The sequence below is a fragment of the Chiloscyllium punctatum genome, chromosome 3 (genome assembly GCF_047496795.1).
Source record: "Chiloscyllium punctatum isolate Juve2018m chromosome 3, sChiPun1.3, whole genome shotgun sequence".
Lineage (NCBI taxonomy): Eukaryota > Metazoa > Chordata > Chondrichthyes > Orectolobiformes > Hemiscylliidae > Chiloscyllium > Chiloscyllium punctatum.
In genome coordinates this window covers 44842779-44865557 of record NC_092741.1, presented here as the reverse complement: position 1 = coordinate 44865557, position 22779 = coordinate 44842779, and the positions used below count along the sequence as shown (strand labels likewise).

The 22779-nt window shown below is 41.9% G+C and overlaps 1 long non-coding RNA gene across 2 annotated transcripts in view; it reads left to right on the top strand.

Annotated features, from left to right (window-relative positions):
- LOC140454602 (uncharacterized) overlaps window positions 1-21891 on the top strand; it is a 44088-nt gene extending 22197 nt beyond the window's left edge. For both annotated transcript variants that reach the window (XR_011952720.1, XR_011952719.1), the window contains exons 2-4: window positions 16612-16783; window positions 18701-18765; window positions 20479-21891. This is a non-coding gene — a long non-coding RNA (uncharacterized lncRNA). The remainder of the gene's footprint in view (window positions 1-16611; window positions 16784-18700; window positions 18766-20478) is intronic.
- The last annotated feature ends 888 nt before the right edge of the window (window positions 21892-22779 follow it).

The following is a 22779-nucleotide window of genomic DNA, read 5'->3' as shown; positions in this document are numbered from 1 at the left end:
CAGGAAACCAAGAAAATGTCTTGCTCTGCTTGGAATATTGTCAGAAAAAAATGCTAATTACAGATAATTTCTCATCAGAAAAGCAAGGGCGGATGGCAAATTAGTGAAGAAATTGGATACATCAGTTCCAACTCCCTTGGACTAGGTGAATCAATTCCATGAGAATCTAACTCACAGGAGCACAAGTAGGACACCCTGCCACTCAGTAATATCATGGCCGTTCTGACTATAGCCTCCACTTTACTTCCACCTACACCCAATTCCTCGCTTATTCTGGAATTTGCTTAGTAGCTTGGCTACATTTTTAGTTGATTCACAGGAACACAAGGCAGAATGATTGTACGGTAAGACGAGTGGTACAAGTGCAACATTTATACCCTCTGCACTTATGTGCTACATCATAGGGCATTAAAATCAGATGAGAGGCTTGACATCATTGCTCTTCAGTCTGGAAAGATTGCTGCTGTGTGTGACTAATAGGGAGAAAGTGTAGTAACTCAAACAGGACATTAGGTGGAATAAATAGAACTATCCAATGTGAAACAACACAGTGTCTCATCCTCGTACAGGACCTTGGTTAGATCACATTAGGACAACTGTGTCAGGTATTAGAATCCCTACATGTTGGGAGCTATGGAAACAAGGTCCAACAACATAAGATGTACAGTCACTAGGAAAAAACACAAAGTAATGGCCTTCCTTTCATCATGTGGAATTCATATATTCAATCTATTCTCTTTAATGAATCAGAAATGTCTCCCGGTCTTTTACAATTAAGACCTTAAAGAGAATATTACAAAACAAAACCAGAGCATCTGACTGGAAGATAGTCAGTGCTGCTACATACCATGAATAATACCCCTTAGAAATCTCAACTCATTGACCACAAGGGAATGCCCAGGATCATAATTTGGAGGTCAGGCCAGAAAACATAAGTTTAAGATGGGGAGTTTCAAGGAGATCTGAGGAACAACTCTTTCACCCAGAGCGATAGAAATATGGAACATACTGCCTGACAGGGTGGTGGAGACAAATACGAGAACTTAAAATGCCAGTGCAGAGCTGGCTGTGGACCAAGTGTAGGTAAATAGGATTAGTGGAGGTTGGTGTTTGTTGATTGGCAAAGACATGGTAGACCATGTCTACACTGTGTGATTCTATGACTCGATGAGGTGAAAATGTTGATGGGCAATTGCTTGGTATCAGGAACCTTGCAACAAAATCTCCAACTTTAATTTAGAATCAGAGCTTCAGCCGGTTCTGATGTACTTAACTAAATAGTTAGCCAGGAGATGTTAGAGCCACTACAAGTGTGTAACCTCTGTCTGACTATTCAGCTGATCACTGCCTCGAATCATTACTGACACCCCCAAGCACTACCTCAACATGACCCCACAGCTCCGTCCCCCTCTATCAATCTCTGACCTGACCCCAGCCCCCTGACCGCTCCTGATTCAACCCTCCACTGATTTGCTCTACCCCTTCACCCAACCATCCACCTGCTAACCCACCCCTCACCCTCCTGATGTCAGTTGAATGTTAACTGGAGTGTCCCAGACAGAACACAATATAAGGAAGAACATGGGAATTGAAGAAGACTATTCAGATCCTTGAGCCTGTTTTATCATTGAATTAGATCCTAGCGGATATGCATCTTCATTCTGGCTACCTGCTTTATTATATATTGCAATGGTTCCAGTAGGAGGCCATACCACTACATTATCAAGGCATATTTCAGATGGGCAATGAATGCTTCCTTTGATGAAATATATTTTATAAGAACTCTATTTGACCAAAACAAGGTGCTTCTGAAACCTTCCCTACCCCTGAACTATCCAGGTCTAATTTTAAAGTGTTTTCTCTTGTTATGGCCTTACCAACCAGAGGGAATAATTTCCCTCTATCTACCCTATCATATTATTGAATGATCTGAAACACCCCTTATCATCTTTAATATTCTATACTCAGGGAAACACGGGCTTGATTTGTGCAACTCTGAAAGTGAATTGTTCAAACAATGATCACCGAAATTAACTTCAAAGGAAAAGCTTAAACAGAATTTTTTATTGCAAAAATACAATTTATTCATAAAAAATCTTTATAATCATACTCAGGTGTTAGAGCAGTTCTGGACAGTCTTTGCATTGCAAGAAAGAAAACAAGCCTTGGACCTGACATTCCCTGCAGTTTCAAAGGCCAAAAGTATTTCTTACTGATGCAGGACACTATTTACATTTGTGACAAAGAGAGTTTGATAACCCTTGTTGTACTTTGGCAGAAAGTCCTTCAACAGTGGTCTTTCCGCACTGTGCCTTGGCAGCAGCTGCCCCAAGCTGTAGTGCATCCCTCAGGAATGTCAGCCTGTAACACACAGTAGAGGTCAACTCCTTGCTCTGGAAGACCAACAAGTTTTGGGCAGACCAAAGAGCGTCTTTCGCTGAGTTGATGATCCTGCAGATGTTTGTCTCGGTGTGCATCCTGGGGAACAGACTGTGCAGCACAGAGTTGCTCGGGATGAACCTCAACAAGACCCACTGCATCCCTCTCCAGATGTCCTTTGCAAAGACAGATTCCAGGAGGAGATATGTGACAGTCTCTACTGCCTAATGCTGCTTCGAGGGCAGTGTGCAGTGGTGCAGACAGGCTGTAAAGGATCTCACAGATAGTGCCCTTCTCACCACCAGCCAAGTGATGTCTTGGTGCTTATTGGAAAACTCTGGCAATGAGGCAAATGACTTTGATAAGCAGCAAAATCAACATTTCGGGCAAAAGCCCTTCATCAGCAATGTTTCCTGATTGAAGTGCTTTTGCCCGAAAAGTCGATTTCCCTGCTCCTTGGATGCTGCCTGACCTGCTGTGCTTTTCCAGCAACACTCTAATCTAGACTCTGATCTCCACCATCTGCAGTCCTCACTTTTGCCTAAATGACTTTGACAGTCTGCTCTGATGGACTTGTGGTCAAAGGTGTTATTCTTTACAAATTCTTCCACGAAGGGCAGCTGATATGGAATGGTCTAACGATTTGAAGCGTTCCGCAGTAATGAGACTAATCCAATCCTTCACAACACTGGGAAAAGTAGAACCTCAGTACGGATTGATACTTGATGTTTGCGTACCAGGGGTCTAAGTACAACTTGATGCAGCTGCACAGAAAGGTGGCCATCAGAATGAGGATGATGTTGGGAACATCACACCCCCCCGCCCCTCCTTATCCAGAGCTTTGTACATGGTGTCCCTGCAAACACAGTCCAGCTTTGGTCTCCAGATGAAGTGGAAGATGGCTCGGGTGACTGCAGTGGTGCAGACTGAGTGACTAGGCCAGAACCTATGCCACACACATCAACACCAAAAGTACCTCACACCTGATGACCAGGATATTATCCGCAATTGAGAGGGAGCAATGCTCCCAAAAGCCCAATTCCTGCCTCATCTTGACAACGCACTGCTTCCAAGTTTTTGTGCACACCCTGGCCCCACCCAACCATATTTCCAGCATCTTTGGGTCACCTGTCTTAATGGTGATGGGGATAAGTGATTGCTTGACTCAGTTCCTAGAGAACATGGCCTCCACTCTTGCCTCAATTTACCTTAGTTCCCAGGCCAGTTCAAACTGGTTGCAGATGCTCATGCGTTTGTGCACTGACAATGGATCGAGGCAGAAAACTGTGATGTCAACTGTGTACAGGGAAGCCTTGGCTTGTAGGTCTCCACTGCCTGTATTGTTCAGTCAACTCAGACTCATAACCTTCCTGATGGAATCAGCAAAAGGCCCAAACAACCCACAAACAATGCAGCAGAGAGTGATAAAACACAGAAACACATGGCACATGATTTGGTCCACAAAGGGAGATGCTGAGTTGAGTGTAACAAACAGATCTTATGGAAAGATCCATATCACCCTTAGTATGCCTCTGGTTGAATCAGCATTATAAACAGCATAGGCGTTTGGACAAGTCTAACTATCACCTGAATCCAATTGCAAATGCAATCCCTTCAGTTAAAAACAATCAACTCTGGAGACTGATGGAAGATGTTGAGTTCTATATATAGAGGTCACTTCTAGAATAGTTGATACATTGTTCACCATTCATCATCACCTGATTAATTAATTCAGAGGCTTCAAGTTTAGTACAGAATGGTGTTAATCCAAACAATTTGGATCCACCACAATCCACAATCTTAACTAGTCTTTTAACATCGCACTTTGCCATACATCTGACTCTACGTGAACACCGTTATATAATTATGTGGCCTGTGTGAATATAAGCATCTCTGGGAACAGAAAAGGAACATTAACTCCCAACACCCCAAAATCTTTTTAAACAAAAGGCAGAGTAGAGTGTGATCTTACTTGAAGACTTTAAAAAGTGATAGCATGTTGTAAAAGAAATGGAATGGGAGGAAGGTTAAAATAAAACTGAAAGAAAACTTTTGGGGACATATTATCATGGAGACTGGCATCATAGATGGGGTAGAGATGACAAGGTCTTTCTGATTCTGTGATGTGTTCTAGCATGCGAGTGAACGTACTTGTTGGAAAGCCATAACTACAATATGGCTCCTGTCAAAACTAAAGGTTATACATCAGTGATTAATGGCACTATGGAATGATTTGGGACGTTACTAAACCCCACATTATTTGGGATTGTAAAAATCAATTAGACAGAAGTGACATGTTTTGCAACTAAATATTGAATCATAATACTTCCCACAGCTAGTTTAGGCTATATTATATTTAAGATTACACTAACCTGCACTCAGGGCATGTGGCTGTATTGTCCCTTGATGATTATTATTTAACCTTTAAGGAATTATTAATCCAAGTTGGAATGGATGAGATAAAATTACAATAGGCTCTGGGACGGTGTGTAAAAATCAAAACCTTAAACTGAATGAGCGTGAACAGTAAAGAATGACGTTGTAGTCGAAGGAAATAATTCAGTTATGCAACTGAACAAAGAATGCAGAGTGGAGTGGAGGAGTAGAGTATGAAAACTTGGAGATCATTTTGGAACTTTGTAATTCATTCTCTCGTCCTCCAGATAATTCTGGGCACCACATTTAAGGAAAAACGTGAAGACATTTGAAAGGCTATGTGTTTACAGTGATGTTCCCTGAGAGGAGAAACTGAGAAGAGCATGAGGTTGGAAAAGTTAGGGCCGCTCTTTGTGAAATGGATAACATTCCCTAATAGACATGATTCGGAGATGCCGGTGTTGGACTGGGGTGTACAAAATTAAAAATCACACAACACCAGGTTACAGCCCAACAGGTTTAATTGGAAGCACACTAGCTTTCGGAGCGCTGCTCCTTCATCAACCACCTGATGAAAGAGCAACGCTCCAAAAGCTAGTGCTTCCAATTAAATCTGTTGGACTATAACCTGGTGTTGTGTGATTCTTAACTTTCCCTAATAGAGGTTTTCAAGGTGATGACAGACTTCAATACATCAGTTAGAGAAAAGCAGACAACGTCCTGTCTTCAGAGGTCATAGATTTAAAATCATGAGCAATATTTCTGGAAGGGAGCTGTGGTGTAATATTTTCACTGAGAAAGTTTACATGTTCTGGAACACATTACCTGAAAATGTGATGTAAGTGGATTGAAGAAGTAATTTTAAAATGAATTTAAAATTTATGGGCTTCTAGACAAAAACTGGGAGCTTGGGGCGAGGTACAACTGTCAAAGAGCCAGCAGAGGTGTGATGGCCAAATGGCCAACAGTCCTGAATGCTTCACTGTTGCTAGAAAATATAATGCTGTATTGTAACGTGTTGTCACAGAAATGAAATTGTAAGATTCGTTTGCAATGACGAGAATATAATTAGAACAAAGAAAGGCCAAAAAATAATAATACTTGAATCTCAAAATCTAAATAATTTGCCAAATGAAAAGGTCGGAACATACAGTCAGAATAATAGGTTGTTTAGCTGTTGCAGTTATGTTTAAACTTTACTGTAGACCACTCCTGATCTAGTGAGTAAAGGTACATTCACTTTTGGTTACCTCATCATTTGAAGGGTGTCTGTGTATTGTGGAGGGATTAGAGACAAACAAGAATGATGGAAAAGGGATGAATGTACAAGAAAAGTTTGATAAAACTCTGGTTCCACTGTCTTTCAAATGTTGTAAAAATGGTAATAACAGGAACAAAATAGGAACATCAATGAGATAAATAAGCAATAAATGGTTTAAAAAAAGTGCTACTCAAAAACTGCTTCAAAGCAAGTCTTACTTAGTGGAAAAGGGAGCAACATTATTACACAGTAAATTTAAAAGTGGTCTTAGAAAGTGGTGTCAGAGTGATTTATCTTTAGAACAGCTGTCAATGTGAATTGAGGGTCAGCGTGTACTCGATGGGCTGAATAGCCTGCTTCCACACTGTAGGGATTCTGTAGTTCTATGAGATTCCAGGGCAATGGTGTCATTCTAAACATAGCTGAATGGCAGGCTGGGGATGTTAGATAGTGGAGGATCAGGCTCCCTTTGACCAAATTGCCTTTGCTCATCCTCCATCCTGTTCTTATGTGCATGAACAATCATTTTAAGACACTGAGACAAGACCTGATCAGGAGGTGGAGGTATTGTTATGTTGATGTCTCTGTGAGTCAATGCTCTGCGTGAAATGACATCAATCACACAGAGCAGAACATCTCAGTAATGATCTCAGGCCTGTGTCGAGTTAGCTGGCTTCAGCTGTGTCCTCAGCATTTGCCTGGGGAAGAGGAAATATCAAGAAACAGTCTCACCAATAATTACTGTAAAGCGATATTCCACCTTCTTTGCTGGAAAATCTGGATATACCGAGCCAAGGGGATCTAGTCTCCTCTATAATGACTCCACTCTGAGTTTTTACAATCAAGCCCTAGAGGTTAAAAACATTCACTGGAACGAGGTACAAAAATAATTTACTAGAGATATCAAGATTTGAAGTATTGAGCAACACAGCTCATAAATTCACAAGAAATGTAGTTTTGTGGACTGTCAGTAAAATGATCTTTTTGGGCATATTTCTGTACGGCTCGGACTTGGAACTCATACAGCACCTGCAATATAGCCCAATGACCGCAGCAAGCTCACAAGATGGACACCAAGTTGGACCATTTGAAGCAGGAGACTGAGGGTGTGGTTGAGGACACAGATTTCAGCCATTTTTGAAGATGGGAGAGACATGTGCAAAATACAGAGATTAACTATATTTTCCATGATCCATCTACATGCACCTTTTATCTGCACCTGCTGACGTGCAATTGCCTGGGCCCGTTCAGGAGAAGCTGCCGCAAATTCCACTGGGACAAGACAATCCAATAAAACTCAGGAGACCAGTATAATCTCTTTATTGTTCTGAGGCTCACTCGTCCTCAAGAGTTTTGGAGGTAGATTTGCTCGCTGAGCTGGAAGGTTCATTTCCAGACATTTCGTTACCCTACTAGGTAACATCTTCAGTGGGCCTCAGACGAAGCAATGCTGAAAATTCCTGCTTTCTATTTATATGTTTGGGTTTCTTTGGGTTCGTAATGTCATTTCCTGTGGTGATGTCACTTCCTGTTCCTTTTCTCAGGGAGTGGTAGATGGGGTCTAACTCGATGTGTTTGTTGATAGTCCTCAAGAATGTTCGCTTCTCTTAAAAGCTCAGCTAGTTTCTATACAAGAGACTACAGGGAGTCGATATTCACTGTTTGCCTTGGCAATCTGTTCCAGAGGACAATAGTGAATAATTCTTGACATCGAACTGAAGTCCTTGCCAAAAGATTTAATATGCAGGTCCCTCACTTCTACCATCGCTTTACAACTCAAATAATCTTTTACCTTGTGACTAATTTTAAATCTAATCATTATAAGAAAATTATGCGCACTGCCTTTCATGAGCTCAGGAAACTCCAAGTGATCACACTTTTTGAATGTAAATTTGCAGATAACAAAATCTCAAGGACAGCAAAGAGATAAATAACCCTAAAATCTGTTTTGGTGATCTTATTTGAGGGATAGATATTGGCCAAGTTATTAGGGGAACTTTCAAGTTCCTTTTTCTAAAAGTGTAATTATTTTACATCAGAGACAAATAGGGTTGCAAATTAATGCCTCATCAGAAAGACCAGGCTAGATTAAGCTTTCAGGTCTTTATTTTTCATTTATTGGATGTGAGGTTCCTATCAAGGCCAGCATTTATTGCTCATGACTAATTATCCTTGAGTGGGTGATGGGGAGCTGCCTTCTTAAACCACTGAAACCTATCTAGTGTAGATGTGTGTTCACAATTTTATTTAGGAGGGAGTTTCAGTTTTCTGACCCATAAGACCATAAGAAATAGGAGTGGAAGGAAGGCCATTCAGCCCATCGAGTCCACTCCGCCGTGCAGTCATGGCTGTTGGGCATTTCAACGCTACTTACCCACACTCTCTCCATATCCCCTAATTCCTTGCGAGATTAAGAATTTATCAATCTCTGCCTTGAAGACATTTAACGTCCCGGCCTCCACTGCACTCTGCGGCAATGAATTCCACAGGCCCACCACTGTCTGGCTGAAGGAATGTCTCCTCATTTCTGTTTTAAATTGACCCCTTCTTTCTAAGGATGTACCCACAGATCCTAGTATCCCCACCTGACGGAAACAACTTCCCAGCGCCTGCCCTAAGCCATGCATTATCTTGGAAGTTTCTATTAGATCTCCCATCAACCTTCTAAACTCTAATATATATGATCCCAGGATCCTCAGCCATTCATCCTATGTTAGGCCTACCATTCCAGGGATAATCCGTGTGAATCTCCGCTGGACATGCTCCAGTGCCAGTATGTCCTTCCTGAGGTGTGGGGCCTAAAACTGGACACAGTATTCTAAATGGGGCCTAACTAGAGCTTTATAAAGTCTCAGAAACACATCGCTGTTTTTATATTCCAACCCTCTTGAGATAAATGACAACATTACATTTGCTTTCAACCTGCAAGCCAACCTTTAGAGAATCCTGTACTGGCGCTCCCAGATCCCTTTGTACTTTGGCTTCATGAATTTTCTCACCATTTAGAACATAGTCCATGCCTGTGTTCTTTTTTCCCAAGTGCAAGACCTCGCACTTGCTCATGTTGAATTTCATCAGCCATTTCTTTGACCATTCTCCTAAACTGTCTAAATCTTTCGGTAGCCTCCCCACCTCCTCAGAGCTATCTGCCTGTCCACCCAACTTCGTATCATTGGTGAACTTCACCAGAATGCCCCCAGTCTCTTTGCCCAGATCATTTATATATAAAGTGAACAGCTGCGGCCCCAACACTGAACCCTGTGGGACACCACTTGTCACCAGCTGCCATTCCGAAAAAGAACCTTTTATCCCAACTCTCTGCCCTCTGCCAGACAGCCAATTCTCAATCCATGCCAGTAGCTCACCTCGAACACCATGGGCACTCACCTTACTCAGCAACCTCCCGTGAGTCACCTTATCAAAGGCCTTTTGGAAGTCTAGGTAGATAATATCCACTGGGTTTCTTTGGTCTAACCTATTTGTTACCTTTTCAAAGAATTCCAACAGGTTTGTCAGGCATGACTTCCCCTTACTAAAGGTTCTGGATTAGAGTGGTGCTGGAAAAGCACAACAGTTCAGGCAGCATCCGAGGAGCAGGGAAATTGACGTTTTGGGCAAAAGCCCTTCATCACAAAGCCTGATACTCCCCTTACTAAATCCATGCTGACTTGTTCTAATCCGACCCTGTCCTTCCAAGAATTTAAAAACCACACCCTTAATGATGGATTCTAGAATTTTACCTACGACTGAGGTTAGGCTAATCAGCCTACAATTTTCCATCTTTTGTCTTGATCGTTTCTTGAACAAAGGGGTTACAACAGCGATTTTCCAATCATCTGGGAATTTCCCTGATTCCAGTGATTTTTGAAAGATCACAGTCAGCGCCTCCGCTATTTCTTCAGCCACCTTTCTCAGAACTCTAACATGCAGACCACCCGGGCCAGGAGGTTTATCAATTTTTAGACCTTTTAACTTTTAAAGGACTTTCTTCTTGTAATGGCCACCATACTCAACTCTGCCCCTTGACTCTCCTTAATTGTTGTTATATTACTAATGTCTTCCACTGTGAAGACTGACACATAGTATTTATTAGGTTCTTCAGCTATTTCCTTATCTCCCATCAGTAGCCTTCCTGCATCAATTTGGAGTGGCCCAATCTCTAGTTTTGCCTCTTGTTTGTTTCTTATGTATTGAATGAAACTTTTACTATCATTTCTAATATCACTGGCTAGCCTACCTTCATGATGGATCCTCTCCTTCCCTATTTCTCTCTTTGTTATCCTCTGTCTGTTTTTGTAGTCTTCCCAATCTTCTGATTTCCCACTGCTCTTGGCCACTTTATAGGCTCTCTCTTTTTCTGTGATACATTTCCTGACTTCCTTCGTCAGCCATGGCTGTCTAATCCCCTCCAGGGTAATCTTTCTTTTCTTGGGGATGAACCTCTGTACAGTGTCCTCAATTATACCCACAAACTCCTGCCATTTTTGCTCTACTGTCTTCCTCGCAAGCCTCTGCTTCCAGTCTATTTTTGTCAGTTCCTCTCTCATGCCCCTGTAACTACCTTTATTTAACTGTAACACCATTACATCCGATTTTGCCTTTTCTCTTTAGAACTGCAGACTGAACTCTATCATATTATGATCGCTGCCTCCTAAGTGTTCCCTGACTTTAAGATCTTTTATAAAGTCTGGCTCGTTATATAACACTAAGTCCAGAATACCTTACTCCCTTGTGGGCTCCATCACAAGCTGTTCCAAAAAGCCATCCTGTAAGCACTCCATGAATTCCCTTTCTTTGGATCCACCAGCAACATTATTCACCCTGTCTATTTGCATATTGAAGTACCCTATGATCACCATGACCTTACTTTTCTGACATGCCCTATCTATTTCCTGGTATATCTTGCACCCCTGGTCCTGACCATTGCTGGGAGGTCTATACACTACGTTTTTTTTTGTCTTTGTGGTTCCTCAACTCCACCCACTCAGATTCCACATCATCTGACCCCATGTCATTTACAGCCATAGGTTTAATTTAATTCTTAACTAACAGGGCAACCCCGCCCCTTCTGCCCACCTCCCTGCTTTTTCGATAAGTTGTAAATCCTTGGATGTTTAACTGCCCGTCCTGAACCCCCTGCAACCAAGCCTCTGTGATGCCTACCACATTGTAATCATTCACAATGATTTGTGCTGCTAATTCATCTACTTTGATACGAATGCTTTGAGGATTCAGGTAAAGCACCTTAATGCTAATTTTCTTATCCCCATAATTTCCATCACCTCTACCTAAGGTTATCCTTCCTTTTTGCTTCATTCCTCGCCTGCCTCGAACTGAAACCCTGCACACATGCTAACTTACTGCTTATCTTTCTACTTGATTCCATACTCCCTGTTGCTTTCCCTTTCCCTTCCCCCTCCAACTCCCAAGTTTAAAGTCCAAGTGACCACCCTATTTACCCTTTTCGCCAGAACACTGGTTCCAGATTGGAACGGCCTCCATCTGAACCATTGATACAGATCGCCCCGGTCCTGATTCCCCAAAGTCTGCAAGGTATAAGTCAGAGATGTCTTTGAATGTTCTCCACTTGCCTTGATGAATACAGCTCCAAAAACACTCAAGAAGCTTGACAGAAGGAGCTTGTTTGATTGGCTCCACAAGCACCAGCTTCAACGTTCCCTCTGTCAAAGTTGAGGATGTTAGCACCTGCCATTTCCCATTCGGCGCGCAGACTATCCTGACTTGTGAATACTTCGCTTTTCCTTTACTGTCACCTTCCATCACTTTATTGAAGATTGAGAATAGACCGATGGGGCATTAACTCGCTGGGTCGGATTTCTGGCCTGGCATGTCTTATTATGAAGAATGTACCTTCAGCTGGAACGCTTTCAGGGCCTTGGACATTGAAAACAAACACCTTCAGCCATTTCATGGTATCATGGGTGGATCGAATTGGCTGAAGCCTGGCAACTGTGATTTAGGGACATTAGAAGAAAGCTGAGTTGAATCCCCTATGTCGACACTTCTGACTGAACATGGGTACCAACCCATTATTATTGACTCCTGCGGTGTACTGGACTCTATCATCATTGAGGAAGGGGATATTTGTGAAATCTCTTCTTCCTGTTCCCCTGTGTAAGGTTTTACTACTATTCACAACTTGATGTAGTAGGACTGCAGAGTGTTGATCTGATCCTTTGCTTGTGCCTATCTCTATCTATCACTTGCTGCTTCCATGGCTTGGCATGCAACTAGGCTTGTGGTTTGGCTTCACCAGGTTGACACCTCATGTTTTGACCCGTTGTTGTTCCATGCATACCCTCCAGGAGATTTGGCAAGCCATAAGGTTTCAGATTATGTTTGAATACTATTTTTCTGCTTCTGATAGTCCATGAACAGCACCATTACGTGTGGAGTCCAAAGGTGTTTCTGTGCCAAAGCCTTGCATAGCTTAATCATTGTGTTCTTAGTTTTATATTAATCTTTTCTAGAAAACAATTGTCATAAAGCCTAAAAACCACTAATTGATTTTTTTAAAATTAAGAACATAAGAATTAGGAGAAGGAGTAGGCTGTCTGACCCTTCACGCCTACTACACCAGGCTTCCATTTGCCTTCCTAATTACTTTTGTACCTGCAGACCAACCTTCTGTGATTCATGTGGAAGGGCACCCAGATCATGACTAATCTTTCTGTGGACTCAGCTCCGCTTTCCCGCATTTTCACATATCCCTTAATTCCTCTATTTTTCAAAGAGGCATCTACCTTCACTTTAAAAGCGATTACTGAAGTAACGTCAACTGGGCAAGGAATTCCATAGATTAATAATCCTCTGGGTGAAGAAGTTCCTTCTCAGTTCAGTTCTAAACCTGCTTCCTCTCATCTTGAATCCATATCCTCTTGACCTAGTCTCACCTACCAGTGAAAACATCCTATCTATTTTAATAGGGCGGCACAGTGGCAAGCACTGTTGTCTCACAGCGCCGGAGACCCGGGTTCAATTCCCGCCTCAGGCAACTGACTGTGTGGAGTTTGCACATTCTCCCCGTGTCTGTGTGGGTTACCTCTGGGTGCTCCAGTTTCCTCCCACAGTCCAAAAATGTGCAGGTTAGGTGAATTGGCCATGCTAAATTGCCCGTAGTGTTAGGTGAAGGGGTAAATGTAGGGGAATGGGTCTGGGTGGGTTGTTCTTCAGAGTGTCGGTGTGGACTTGTTGGGCCGAAGGGCCTGTTTCCACACGAAGTAATCTAATCTAATCTCTTCCCTTCATAATTTTATATGTATCTATAAACACCCCCCTCATTCTTCTGAATTCCAACGAATATAATCCCAGTCTACTCAGTCTCTCCTCATAAGCCAACCCCCTCAACTCCAGAATCAACCGAATGAACCTCCTCTGCACCCCCACAGGTGCCAGTACATCCTTTCTGAAGTAAGGAGACCAAAACTGCATGCAGTACTCCAGGTGTGGTCTCACCAGCAACTTGTACAGCTGTAACATCACTTGTCTGCTTTTAAACTCAACCCCTTTAGCAATGAAGGACAAAATTCCATTTGCCTTCCTAATTACTTGTACCTGCAGACCAACCTTCTGTGATTCGTGCGCAAGGGCACCCAGATCCCTCTGCAAATCAGCATGCTGTAATTTTTTACATTCAAGTAATAATCTATTTTGTTGTTACTCCTACAAAAATGTATGACTTCATATTTACTAACATTGTACTCTATCTGCCAGACCTTTGCCGACTCACTCAAAGTATCTATGTTCCTCTGCAAAGACTCACAGTCCTCTGCACACTTTGCTCTGCCACTCATCTTAGTGTTATTGGCAAATTTTGACACGGCACACGTGGTCCCCAATTCCAAATCGTCTATCTAAATTGTAAATAATTGCGGTCCCAATACTGATCCCTGAGGCACACCACTAGTCACTGATTGCCAACCAGAATAGCACTCATTTATCCCCACTGTTTGCTCCCTGTCAGCCAACCAATCCTCTATCTACGCTAATACTCTACCTCTAACACCATGCATCCTTATCTTATGCAGCAGCCTCATGTGTGGCACCTTGTTAAAGGCCTTTTAGAAATCTAGGTACACCACATCCACTGGGTCCCTGTTGTCCACCTTGCTTGAAGTGTCTTCATAGAATTCCAAAAGTTTTGTGAAGCATGACCTGCCCTTCATGAATCCATGCTGCATTTGTACAATGGGACAATTTCTTTTGAGATGCCCTGCTATTTCTTGATAATAATATACTGAAGTATCTTCCCCACTACAGAGGTGAAGCTCACTGGTTTATAATTCCCTATCTTTCGTCTACTTTCCTTTTTAAACAGTGGAGTCACATTTGCTATTTTCCAATCTGCTGGGATTGCCCCAGAGTCCAGTGAATTTTGGAAAATTACTGCCAGTCCACCTGCTATTTCTCCCACCATTATTTTAGTACCCTGGGATGCATTCCATCAGGGCCAGGAGACTTATCTATCCTTAGCTCAATCAGCTTACCAAACACTAACTCTTCTGTAATAATAATTGTTTCCAGGTCCTCACCTACCTTTGTCACTTACTGGCACATTATTAAGAATCCTCCACTCTGAAGACTGATGCGAAGTACCTGTTCAATGCCCCAGCCATTTCATCATATCCCATAACTAACCGCCACTTCTCATCCTCTAAAGGACTGACATTTGCTTTAGCCACTCTTCTTCATTTTGTATATTTATAGAAACTTTTGCTGTCTGTCCTTATACTCTGTTAGATTTTTCGCATACTTTATCTTACTTTTTTTGTGGCTTTCTGTTGGTCTTTAAAGCTTTCCCAATCTTCTAGATTCCTGCTGTTTTTGTACGCCTTCTCCTTCACTTTGATAGCCTGCCTCATTACCTTAGACACCTATAGCAGATTACCCCTTCTCTTACAGTCCTGCCTTCTCACCAGAATATACTTTTAGAACATAGAACAATACAGCACAGAACAGGCCCTTCGGCCCACGATGTTGTGCCGAACTTCTATCCTAGATTAAGCACCCATCCATGTACCTATCCAAATGCCACTTAAAGGTCGCCAATGATTCTGACTCTGCCATTCCCACGGGCAGCGCGTTCCATGCCCCCACCACTCTCTGGGTAAAGAACCCATCCCTGACATCTCCCCTATACCTTCCACCCTTCACTTTAAATTTATGTCCCCTTGTAACACACTGTTGTACCCGGGGGAAAAGTTTCTGACTGTCTACTCTATCTATTCCTCTGATCATCTTATAAACCTCTATCAAGTCACCCCTCATGCTTCACCGTTCCAACGAGAAAAGGCCAAGAACTCTCAACCTATCCTCGTACGACCTATTCTCCATTCCAGGCAACATCCTGGTAAATCTTCTCTGCACCCTCTCCAAAGCTTCCACATCTTTCCTAAAGTGAGGCGACCAGAACTGCACACAGTACTCCAAATGTGGCCTAACCAAAGTCCTGTACAGCTGCAACATCACTTCACGACTCTTGAATTCAATCCCTCTGCTAATGAAAGATAATACGCCATAGGCCTTCTTACAAACTCTATCCACCTGAGTGGCAACTTTCAAAGATCTATGTACATCGACCCCAAGATCCCTCTGTTCCTCCACTTGACTAAGAACCCTACCATTAACCCTGTATTCTGCATTCATATTTGCTCTTCCAAAATGGACAACCTCACACTTGGCAGGGTTGAACTCCATCTGCCACTCCTCAGCCCAGCTCTGCATCATATCTAAGTCCCTTTGCAAACGACAAATGCCCTCCTCACTGTTCACAACTCCACCTATCTTCGTATCATCTGCAAATTTACTGACCCACCCTTCGACTCCCTCATCCAAGTCATTAATAAAAATTACAAACAGCAGAGGACCCAGAACTGATCCCTGCGGAACTCCACTTGTAACTGGGCTCCAGGCTGAATATTTACCATCTACCACCACTCTCTGACTTCGACCGGTTAGCCAGTTTTCTATACAATTGGCCAGATTTCCCTCTATCCCATGCCTCCTGACTTTCCGCATAAGCCTACCATGGGGAACCTTATCAAAGGCCTTACTAAAATCCATGTACATTACATCCACTGCTCTACCCTCATCTACATGCTTAGTCACGTCCTCGAAGAATTCAATAAGACTTGTAAGGCAAGACCTACCCTTCACAAATCCGTGCTGGCTGTCCCTAATCAAGCAGTGTCTTTCCAGATACTCATAAATCCTATCCCTCAGTACCCTTTCCATTACTTTGCCTACCACAGAAGTAAGACTAACTGGCCTGTAATTCCCGGGGTTATCCCTATTCCCTTTTTTGAACATGGGCACAACATTCGCGACTCTTCAGTCCCCTGGTACCACCCCCGTTGACAGTGAAGAAGAGAAGATCATTTGCTGAGCACTTTGAAATATTTCTTTGAAAAAGTTCTCCACTGCTCATCAATTGTCGCCAGGTCCTCCCTCATTCTATCATATTCAAGCACAGGACCCTGGTATTGGATTTTATCTTCACAATATCCAGCTGTATTTTAAATTCAACCATACTGTGATCACTCCTTTCAAATAATTATTCCTATCTCATTACACAGGACCAGATCTAGGACAGCTTGCTCCCTCGTTGGTTCCATTACATGCTATTCAAGAAAACTATTACGGATGCACTCAACAAACACCTCGTCAAGGCTATTCTGACCTGGCTGATTCGACCAGTCTACATGCAGATTAAAATCCCCCGTGATAATAGCCGTACCATTTTTGCAGGTATTAGTTATTTCTTTGCTTATTGCCGCCCCCCCCCCCCCCCAACGTGATATTATTATTTGGTGGCAGATAGGCATCGTCTATCAGTGATGTTTTCTTCTTGCAATTCCTAATTTCCACCCAAATGGATTCAACCTCATGCTCCATAGAATCGATATCATCTCTCAGCACCGCCCTGATGTCATCCTTGAGTATCAGAGCTACACCACCTTCCCTGCATTCCAGTCTGTCCTTTCGAATAATCTGGTACCCCTGGATATTTAGTTCCCAGTCATGGCCATTATGCGACCATGTCTCTGTGATGGCTATCAAATCATACTTGTTCACGATGATTTGTGCTGTTAACTCATCAACCTTGCCCCGAATGCTACGAACATTCAGTTAAAGTGCCTTTATGCTAGCTTCCTTACCGTTATGATTCACAACATCACTGATACCTCCCGAGTTATCCTTCATTTTTGCCTCTTTCATAGTCTGCCTTGAACTTAAACCTTCGTGCATACATATTAACCTGCTGCTTACCTTTTCATTTACCACCATATTTCCTGTTGCGTTCCCTTTCCCTTCCCCCCGACTCAAGTTTAAAGTCCTAGTGACCAATGCTGGAAAAGCGCAGCAGGTCAGGCAGCATCCAAGGAACAGGAGAATCGACGTTTCGGGCATAAGCCCTTCTTCAGGAATCTGCAGTCCTCACTTTCTTCTCCAGTCCTAGTAACCACCCTATTTATCCTTTTCGATAGAACATTGGCTTCAGATCGGTTCAGTTGGAGACCACCCATTGGTACAGATTCCGCCCCCCCAGGTTCCAAAGCTGATGCCAATGCTTCATGAAATGGAACCCCTCTTTCCCATACCATTCCTTTGCCACGTGCTTACTTCCTTAATTTTCTTGTCCCAAAGACAATTTGCACGTGACTAGGGCAGTAATCCGGAGATTATGACACTTGAGGACCTGTTCCTTAATTTTGTTTCTAGTGCTCGATAATCTCCAAACCGGTCCTCCATCCTGCTCTTGCCTGTGTTGTTAGTCCCAAGTGGACCACAACAACTGGATCCTCCCCCTCCCACTCCAGTATTATTTCAAACTGTTCAGAGATGTGCTTCACCCTGGCATGGGGCAGGCAACACACCATACGGGACTCCTGATCCAGCTTGCAAACAATACTATCTGTCTCCCTAATTTTAGAAGCCCCTATAACTCCCACTTACCTTTTTGCTCCCCCCTCTTAGATGGCCTTCTGCACCATGGTGTCATGGTCAGTTGGCTCAGCCTCCTCGCAGCCCTTTTCCTCATCCACACAGGGAGCAAGAATCTCATACCTGTTGGATAAGGTCAAAAGCTGAGGCTCCTCTACTCCTGAACTCAGGATCCCCATACATGCCTCACTTACAGTCACATCCTGTTGTCCCTGATCATTAACTGAATTTTAATTACTTAATCTCCCAGGTGTGACTGCCTCCTGAAACAAAGCGTCCAGGTAACTCTCCCCTTCCCGGATGTGCCACAGTGTTTGACGCTCAGATTCCAGATTAACTCTGAGCCAGAGTTCCTCCAGCAATCAACACTTGCTGCAGATGTGATCACTGCCATTCACAATGGGATCAGCCAGCTCCCACATCATACAGCTACAGCACATCATCTGACCAGCCATCTCTACCTAGTTAATTAATATTTAAAAATTTGAGTTAAATAATTTCTAGTTCTTTTCTGCTATGGCCTTATTCAATTAATAGAACATCAGAAAAGTAAATTTTTAACTAACCGACTTAACTTATCAACCCACCACATGTCCAACATATTGCTGACAGTCCCCTGCATTCACCTCTGCCTCTGCCTCTGCCTCTGCTTCTGCAAAATGGCAGGCCCCGACACTACAGATGAGTTTTTACATTGTTTTTTGCTCACCTTCCCAACAGCTTCCTGCTCGACGCTCCCACGCTTCCTGCTGCTGGAACAACAATGGTGAGCCCAGACGCTAGAGGTAAGTTTTAAAATTTATTAAGAACCCCGGGAAATCTGTCTGTGTCTTTCACATCGTGTGCTTTGGCAATCCTAGCCTTTTGAGAAACCTATTGCAATCAAATGAGGAGAGGGACAAGACAAGGGTCAATCCACCCTTTCTCACCTGGTTGGAACATGTTCTGAAATAGAATGGGCTTTCCTATTGCCCACATTGTCCCACTGTTCTTGCATCATGGAATGCCTGAAACTCTGATCTGTAACTTCATGAGGCCCAGCATGAATGCAACATCCCAAGCCCAAATGCATAACAATGAACACTGAATAGTGAGACTGTGAATTGCTACCCTTTACCTCACCTCTCGGTCCCTAAACTCACGTTTGGATTCAGAGGAAACCTGTCTGAAAGTAATCCAGCAAGGGGTTATTTTGCAAGAAAATTCGAGCATCTAGGGTTGCAATGCCTGAACCTGCTACCTCTTCAAACACAGTGAAGGAGGAAAAAGACCAAATATTCTGTGGGATTTTTTTTTGTCAGATAACTGTGTCCTTTACCTATGGCCAATGATAACAAAAACTTTTCAAGAATCAGTTTCTGACATAAAATGTATGTTTCTGGATGTAAAACAGCAGCCACAGTTTCTAAACCAACAAAACCTATGGTACAGTAGTACAAAGCCTATACCAATAGTACAGTTTAAAAAAAATGGAGATCCTCAATGAGTTTTGAAACGTTGAGGAACCTTTTCAGCAAAGAGCCTCTTTTGTGCTGTGAGGACAATCCCTAAGCAAACGGCCATCAGGGTGTGGATCAAAGGAAAGCACATGAAATTACACTGAGGTAGAGAGGTTCTCACCATATGAAATGCTGCTCGGTCCTTGTCCTCTCCCCTCAATGGCTGAGTAATCAAAGGGAATGGGTCCTTTGAACCTTTTCTACAATCCATTACACCAGTCTGCCGAGAAACTAGATTCGGCAAGAAGAAAACTTCTGTTTATGTTTTAAAGCTATAGTTATACATGTATGTATACAATATACATTATATACTATATAAATATCTCATACACATATACATATATATATATTTGAGAAGATTGGCTTAGCCTGGAAATGTGTACTCTTATTCAATAGTTCATTCAGTTTCTAACCTCTTCACACGTCACATGTTAACACCTAGTGTCCAACTAAAACAGGAAACTGGAGTTGCTGTCAGGGATAGGGAAAATCATCAGCACTTGGAGAAGATGTTTAACATCTGTACACATTTGCAAGCAATTAAACCCCGTAATTTAACTTTCAAGTCTCCTGTTTAAATCCAGTAAACACCATCTGTAAAGCATTACCGTTTGTAATATTTGCAATCAATTCAGACGTTTTACAGCAAAATACATTTCATGCTTTCATTCCAGTCAAACAGTGCTTAAGTTTTTAATGAAAAACCTGAGCTCTCTATTTCTGTGCTCAGAAATTAACTTTCACAAACTATCAAGTACAGTAAATACCATCTGTGGAAACAGAAGTGATGTTTTCAATCATTAACACATCTAGGGAAACAACAAATTTTCATTACATTTTTTATATTTGACATTTTTAAGCAATTAGATGTTTATTAGAATACATATGTCAATCAGACTTCATCCATAAAATTTTACTTACAAATGTTTCTGCTTTTCAATTGTCTCTGTTTGTTTCAAATTTTAAGAATAATATTATGCATTTGCTTTTTTTAATTAGAAAGCTTAAACTCAAGGAGGAGATTAACTTTAGGGTTGATGTTGGACATCTGCAAGTGCAGGAGATGTGGACTCACGGGCAGTAAAGTTGCTGATTATCCAGGATTGTCTTTGAGACTCCGGGAATTAAAGACTAACCTCGGTTCTGGATATTGCTGCCAGCAGTCCAGGAGAAAAGTCACAAAACGACAAAAATTATGCCTACTTGTCCATTTTCTTTGAACAATATTGTTAATTTTTGTTATGGACCAGACTCCCTCAAAATATTTCAAGAAAGTAGCCTGGACCCTAACATTTTCTTATTTTAAAGGTAGATGTCAAGTGCTGTGTTCCAGGTGCGATGCAACTGGTCAAACTACTCGACATTAAGCAAAACACAATTTATGTAAACACTGTAATTAAAATACAAACAAAACAAAGAGGAATTTAGAATAAACTTAACTATAAGAAAACATAACCAATAAATACCTACTACTAATCAGCTGTTTCAATATAGTAAAATTTTATAAACACATTCCTTAGCAAAAAGGTAAATTCAGTCAGATTCTTACATGCAGTTTTCCAGTCCAGGAGGAAGAAACATCAAGAGAAAGTTCAGAGAGAATAGCAGCTAGGAATCATTCACTGGAGCTAACTCTTTTGAAACCCCAAAGACTTCTGAAGAAACCTAAACGCAGAAATTTGAATCTGAGAGAGCTCAATACACCCCTTGAGGCTGCTTCCATTGTTCCAATTTAAAAATAATCCCAATGACTCACATGTTGTTTACTTAAGTCATCTTCAGTAGCCAGTTCTTTTTTTACCTCTGCCACACAGCCACTCTTCAAAACAAAGGACTAAATAACCTTTTAAAGTGGCAGCATTGTCACACTATTTATAAATATATTGGTGAGGAAGAAAAAGCCACTTGATTGGGTGGGACAAATAGAGTATATTTGATTAAATCTTTGGGAATTCGTCCAGCAGCGGTTTGTGATCACACATATCCCATGAACACACAACAGCACGAAAAGTAGGAGCAAGAGTAAAAGAATTGGCCAATTAAGCCGACTTTACCATTCAGTAAGATCTTCTTATTTCTACTTTAAATGGGATTGTCACATTTTGAAAGTGTACTTTACCCCCAAGAGAAACTAATCCACCAATATTCAATTTGTCATAACCTCCCATTTTGTTGCAAATAAGAAGTTTATTACATTAAAAGTGAAATATTGCAGATGCTAGAAATCTGAAATAAAAACAGAATGCTGGAGAAACTCAGCAGGATTGGCAGCATTTGTGGAGAACTCTTAAAGAAGAGTCACATCGGATTCAAAACATTAACTCTGCTTGTCCCTCCAGCATTTTCTGTTTTTATATAAGTTCATAAATGTGTGTGTTTTGGGACTGTCTCTTCAACTTTGAATAAAATAAATGGAGGCATGTGACCTGTTCTGAAATCTGTCTGGGTGATGTGGGTGTACTGTACCTTTAAGAAAGTTAAAAGCTAGCAGAACTACCTGATTGCATCTTGTTCAGAACATTTGGTGCTATGTAACCTTTTGATCCAGCAGCTGGTGTAGCTGGCTGCCTGGAATCAACAAGCTGCGAGGGTTTTTTTGGGTGCTCTGGTTTCCTCCCATAATCCAAAGATGTGCACATGAGGTGAATTGGCCAGGCTAAATTGCCCATTGTGTTAGGTACATTAGTCAGGGGTAAAATGTAGGGGAATGGGTCTAGGCGGGTAGCTCTTTGGAGGTTCGGTGTGGATTTGTTGGGCCGATGGGCTTGTTTCCACACTGTCAGGAATCTAATCTAAAGAGAAACAAATTTGAATTGGGCAAATGAGTTAAATTATGCTGTAAAACAAATCAAACTCCAATCAAGTTGGAATTTAGTACACTGACAATATTAAAAGCCAGTGACACAATCTGCTATGGAGGTGTAAGACTGGGAAAATTTGAACAGTTGGGGGGAGAACTGCCAAGTCACCAGCATGTATAGACTGCCCAGAGAATAGCTCTCTTAAAGGTACCTTTATCAATCAGTGACCTGTGAAACAGAAACCCAAAACCCTAAGAAGAAGAAAAGACGACAGAGGAAGGTATAAAGAGAAGTTTCGATAGCTGGCTGGTTTTGAAATTTGAATTTTTGATAAGTCTTAATTGGGGGGTTATCGGACTAGTATTGTAGAAGGGGAAGGTAAAAGATAAGTTAGAGAAAGGAGTTGTAAATAGGTGTTAATTAATTATTCTCTGTTATACTTTAAGAAATAAGGTTGTTAAATTTTACTTTAAATAGTGCCCTTTGGGATAGTGCTTGG